The sequence below is a fragment of the Pan troglodytes genome, chromosome 17 (genome assembly GCF_028858775.2).
Source record: "Pan troglodytes isolate AG18354 chromosome 17, NHGRI_mPanTro3-v2.0_pri, whole genome shotgun sequence".
Lineage (NCBI taxonomy): Eukaryota > Metazoa > Chordata > Mammalia > Primates > Hominidae > Pan > Pan troglodytes.
The window spans coordinates 40959892-40965891 of NC_072415.2; positions in this window are offsets into that span (position 1 = coordinate 40959892).

The window sequence follows — 6000 nt, forward strand, 5'->3', positions numbered from 1 at the left end:
CAGTGCCCAAGACAGACAGGGAAGTGGCCTAACTTATCCAGTTATCAGAAGTCCACTCTTATGATAACTAACCCACTCCCGAGGGTGGAGACTTCATGGCATAATCAACTTTTAAAGGTCCCACCTCCTAACACCATTACAACGGCAACAAAATTTCAACATGACTTTTGGCAGGGACATTCAAACCACTGCAAACTCTATTTTATTTTTATTTCTATCTCTATGTTTGTTTGTTTTAATCTATGTCTAAATTAATAGGCTTAAGCAAAAGATTGATAGTGGTTAACAACTTGGACTTAGAAGCTAGACTGCCTGGGTGCAAATCCTCTCTTTACTACTTATTTGCAATATAACCCCTAGGCAAGTTAGTTAACTCTTCTGTGCCTTGGTCTCTTTATAACATGGGGACAATAATAGTGGCTAATTCATAGGTTGTTATGAAGATTAAATGTGATATTATAAAGAAAATACTTCCAACAGTGTCTGGCTCAGAGCAAGCACTAATATTTTACACCATATAATTGCCTAGGCTTGCAATAAAAAGTTGAAGAGACTGAACTTCAAATGAAACAAACACGAAGTTATTGCAAATCCAAGGTCTGTTATGTAGAGGCTACCTAAAGATACATGAATAGGTTTATTCATTGAACAAGTAATTAAGGGGTTACATACTGGGCTCTGGCCTTTGCTAGGAGAAAAGCATCAAATAGGGTGAAAAAAAGAAGACAGAAATCTTATGACGTTAAAATAAAGGCACACTTTATGGTGAAGAACATGCAGTTATCTTTCTGGTTCAAAAGATAAGATAAAAAGAGGCACTGTAGCAAATATTAAATATATTAGCCATTTAAAGAGAAATTAAGAACAATGATTAAATGTTGAGAAACCCCTATAGAAGAAAATATTTTATTTTAAATACATAAGTATTGCATAATCTGTTTTCTACCACACATTTATGGTCATACAGAGAAAGATTTAAATGTAAAGATCCACATGACTTTTGTATTTCTTTAGTTTTTTTTTTTTAACCTTAAGGCACATCAAGGAAAAACACCTTCTTATAAATTTAAATAATATATTTTATGGAAATACAGTGACAAATTTCATTAGAGATGTTTTTTTGTGACCAACTTACAGAAAGGGCTCATTATGAATAAATTCAGGGCCTCAAAAAAGCCATTTACAGATGGAACCATTATCTCTGTAAGATGACCTAATTTATTCTAAAAGACTCCTAGACTGGTAGGAATGCTGTACACATTGATGAAGCCATTACAAGGCACTTTGGGTTAAATATGAATGACTAAATATACCAGAAACTACAGGTGTAAAAAAAGGGTTTGTGAATTTAGTACGGGTGAAGTGTATGAACAAAGAAAAAGAACTGTTAGCTATTAAAAAAAAAAAAAAAAAAAAAAAAAAGCTTGGCTCCCATGAGTTCAATGTACTGCAGTGGAAACTCCTTCAATCTCACTAGACTCACAGTCTTTTGCCTGGGTAAAGGGCTATTAAAAATTAGAAGTAACTCATGTGCACTAATAAGTACTAATAATGATTTCCTAAGGCTGTTTGCGTAGAATAGTGATTAATTTTATAAAAAATAATCACTCCCCATTATTATCAAAACTGTTGACAAACCTATGAAAAGAAATGTTAGCACACATCTCTGGGTAGTTCAGAACTCTTTCTATTCAGCCCACATACCTAACTCAAACTGGCTTAAGAGAAAACAAAACAAAATTGTTGAGGACAAAAGGATTTGCTAGGTCATGTAACTGGAAGGCTGGGGGTAGCCTAACTAAGATTTAAGCATAAATTCTCTCCATCTCTTAGCTCCGCCTTTTTTTGTGTTGGTTTCATTATTTCAGTTTTGCCCAGTGTGGAGGCAAAGATCACCACCAGAACCTCCAGGATTTCAACAATGAATGGTTTAGCAAGTCATTGTTGAAAGAATATGTCTTGTTCCCAATAGTTTGAGCAAAACACAATCCTTCTGGCCTGAATCTTTTACATAAACCTAAAGTCAAGTGGTGGACCTGACCACATGGGCAAAAAGTGGTGAAGAAGTGACTGCCCAAAGATAACACTAGGCTAGACAGAAAAAAAGGATAAAAAGTAACTAGACAAGCAAATCAACAGATGTCCACTAAACTTACTGTTTCAAATTGTTATTTCAATAATACTAGTTAGTTATTCATCACTTATGTATTAGCACCTCCTGTATGCTGAGTATTACCAGTGGTGCTGATTATACAGAGTTGAAGAAGACATGATATCTCCCTTCATGGAGCTTACACTTTACTGTACGTTTTGAAAATTAGTTTAAGTAGTTTCTATGATGTTCAGGATTAAAATCCTGGTGAAATGAATATAACAAATACTTTAGATTTTTTTTTATTTATTGCTATTTTCTCCAATTATTATTTCCTTTGGTGGTCTTCAAAGTTACACGTTTGAAAAGTATTTTTTAATGTGGATGGAATCTTACTATCAATTACTTATACATTAAGAATCACATTATTAAATGTTGATTTTAAGCATGGTAATATATACTCACTAAAGATAATCTTTTTAATATACATGTTTCCAGTCCGGTTTCTGTGTATAGAATTTTTAACATTATTATACTTGCACTATGAATGTAATTTTGTAGCATGCTTTCTCATAGTTATAAAATCTGTCCTATGTCATGACAACTCTATATAGCTACCATGTTAATGACTGTAATCAGTTCCTTCAAATAACTATATCACAACTGATTTAACCGGTTCCTAACATTGAACATTTAAGTTGTTTTCAATTTTTCATTATTATAAAGACCACCCTAATACATAAATCTTTTTTCTGAACTCAGGATTATTTCTTGAGATGTAGACCCACAAACAGAAGTTCTAGGTCAAAATATAAGAAACATAATGGTTTTTGGTATATAAAGCTAACCTGCATCTCCAAAGCAGAATACCAATATACCTTCTTACTGTCAATATAACAGTAAATATCCTAGTAAGAATTGAATATAGTCATTTCATTTTTTAAAATCTTGCTGTGTTGATGAGAAAGAAATTATAGACATGATTTGAATTTGAATTATTTGCCTATTCATGATGTTGAGTACTTTTTCATGACTTCCAAGCAGTTGCATTTTCTCTTATGATGCATATGCACTTTTTTTATTTTTTGAGAGACAGAGTTTCACTCTTTGGCCCAGGCTGGAGCGAAGTGGCGGGATCTTGGCTCACTGTAACTTCCGACCCCACCCCCACCCGAGTTCAAGCGATTCTCCTGCCTCAGCCTCCCCAGTAGCTGGGATTACAGGCATCCACCACCACGCCCAGCTAATTTTTGTATTTTTAGTAGAGATGGAGTTTCACCATGTTGGCCAGGCTGGTCTCAAGCTCTTGACCTCAGGTGTTCCAGCCTTCAGCCTCCCAAAGTGCTGGGATTACAGGTGTGAGCCACAGCACCTGGCATTTATGCACTTTTAATACCTCAGCAGGTATTTGGAACTATGAGAAAATTATAACATTTAAAATAAACCAAAGAAGTTAACAAGTAAATCTCTCTCTTAAATGGGGCTTCCTTTGAGATCAGAAAGTTGTTACTCCTTTTAATACCTAGCCTTTTATTATATGTTTGTGATTGAATCCGATGACAGTGAAATCGAATTTTTGTTTTATAAGTTGGTTGAAAACCTAATCTTCCCTGAGAAACTATTGGCATTTTTGGAACTAACAACCACAAAACTCACCCAGAGCATTATAAATTGATTTGTTGGCTAGATTGAAATGCAGGTGTTGTTACTTGTATAGCAAATGTGATGCATACTCAAAGAAACCATTTCTATTTCTTTGCTATTGAACTAAATATAAAACCAAATCCTCAAGGTTTCTGCACCTTGTTTTGGACGTAACAAAAATGAATCTCTATTGATTGGTTTCTGAATAGTGTTTCATAAAATGCCCTTAAGAATTTATCTTACCTAAGGTTAATCGAACAAACAAACCATAAACTCAATGGCTCAGATGCTGCTTGGTGGGTCTAAGGGCGAAGATGAAGGATTAAATTGCTGATCTTTCCAATGATCACTATAAACTGCTGCTATTTCTATGTACTGAAAAATTAGAAAGATGAAAATGGAAGACTGAAACTATTTTACGTGATCAAATAAAACACTTTCTCCTGTAGGGATGTGGATAGAGAAGATAACAGATTGTGCTGTCTTTTGGTAAAAGTTTCCTTTTCCCCAGAGAAATTTAAACTAGAATATTTCTGAGAATTATTTCCTGTACCTTGGAGATGTTTGTGAGTGCCTGCAAGCTTGTCTTTCACCTAAGACAAATCAAAGGTCTCAGGTACAATGAAAAACTGAGCTTTACCTCAGTTTAACGTAAGCTACTATGTTGAATCTCTTTCTATTTTGCTACTATTCTGAAAGGTACGTTATAGTACGTTTCATCAAAGCTCTGGTGGTGTTATCTTAGATGAAATAATTTAATTTTTAAGGAATGTATTTCTTTACCACTATATCCTATAGATTTTTCTAGTGGAAGGGAAGGAGGGTGGAGATTAGGTTGTTGTCATTACTTGTAATTAGGATATAAAGTTTTCCTAGTGAGGGAGAAGCATGTACAGATTCACACCATGAACAACTTAAGACAGGATATTGGCCAAAGCTAGAAAGTAAGCTGGGCGTGGTAGCTCACACCTGTAATCCCAACACTTTGGGAGGCCAGGGTGGGCGGATCACTAGAGCTCAGGAGTTTGACACTAGTCTGGACAACATAGGGAAACCCTGTCTCACCAAAAAAATATAAATGTTAGCCGGGCATGGTGGTGCATGCCTGTAATCCCAGCTACCCAGGAGGCTGAGATAAGAGGATCGACTGGGAGCTGCGGTGGCTCTGGCCGGTTGCCCTGGCGTGCAAGGAGGAGAGGCTATGCGTTCGAGGCCAACCTGGGCAAAACTGAATAAATAAATAATTGCCAGGCTCAGTGGCTCACGCCTGTAATCCCAGCACTTTGGGAGGCAGAGGCGGGCAGATCACGAGGTCAGGAGATCGAGACCATCCTGGCTAATACTGTGAAACCCCATCTCTACTAAAAACAAAAAATTAGCCGGGCATGGTGACGGGCGCCTGTAGTCCCAGCTACTCGGGAGGCTGAGGCAGGAGAATGGCGTGAACCGGGGAGGCAGAGGTTGCAGTGAGCGGAGATGGCACCACTGCACTCCAGCCTGGGCGACAGAGTGAGACTCCGTCTCAAAAAGAAAAGAAAAGAAAAGGATCAATTGAACCCAGGAGGTCAAGGCTGCAGTGAGCAGTGATTATGCCCTACACTCCAGCCTGGGCAAAAGAACGAGACCCTGTGTTAAAAGAAAAAAGAAAGTAGAAAGGATCTATAAGGTGTTTCTTATGATGTTTTATTTTCTTTTATTTTATTGTGCTTGGACTTGAGAGTAATTTTCATGTAAATTTCAGTATTTGTTTTGTTTTTATTTTTCCCTATGTTGCAAAAAAATGTGTTTGTATGTGTGTGTGTACACAGAGAGAGAGAGAGAGAGAGAGAGAGAGAGGAAGGAGACCGCCAACCCAAGGCTAGGGAGAGAATCACAGGGGGAAGGAACCAAGTCACAGAAATGAGGCGTCTACAACTTACGTTGGTTCTTGAGTAGGCTAGAAAATACTCTGTTTACTAGGGTGTACTAGAAAATGGAGATATCTGATATAGTTTGAAGAATAGTTGGCTTGTACCACTAAAAACAAACAAAATGTAAAGCATTTTATAGTTCTATTTTTTAAGATAAATAGTTGTACACATGTCACTGAACAAATAGAACAGTTAAAATCACAACACTGAAGATTTTTTAATGTTGTGACACAAAATTAGAGAATGTAGTGATAATAAGCTAGTTAATGGAAAACACCCGAGGTTATACATTTTAAATAATATGCTTGATTAAAATATAACAAATGAATAAAAGAGAAGAAAAAAAGAGAGAAG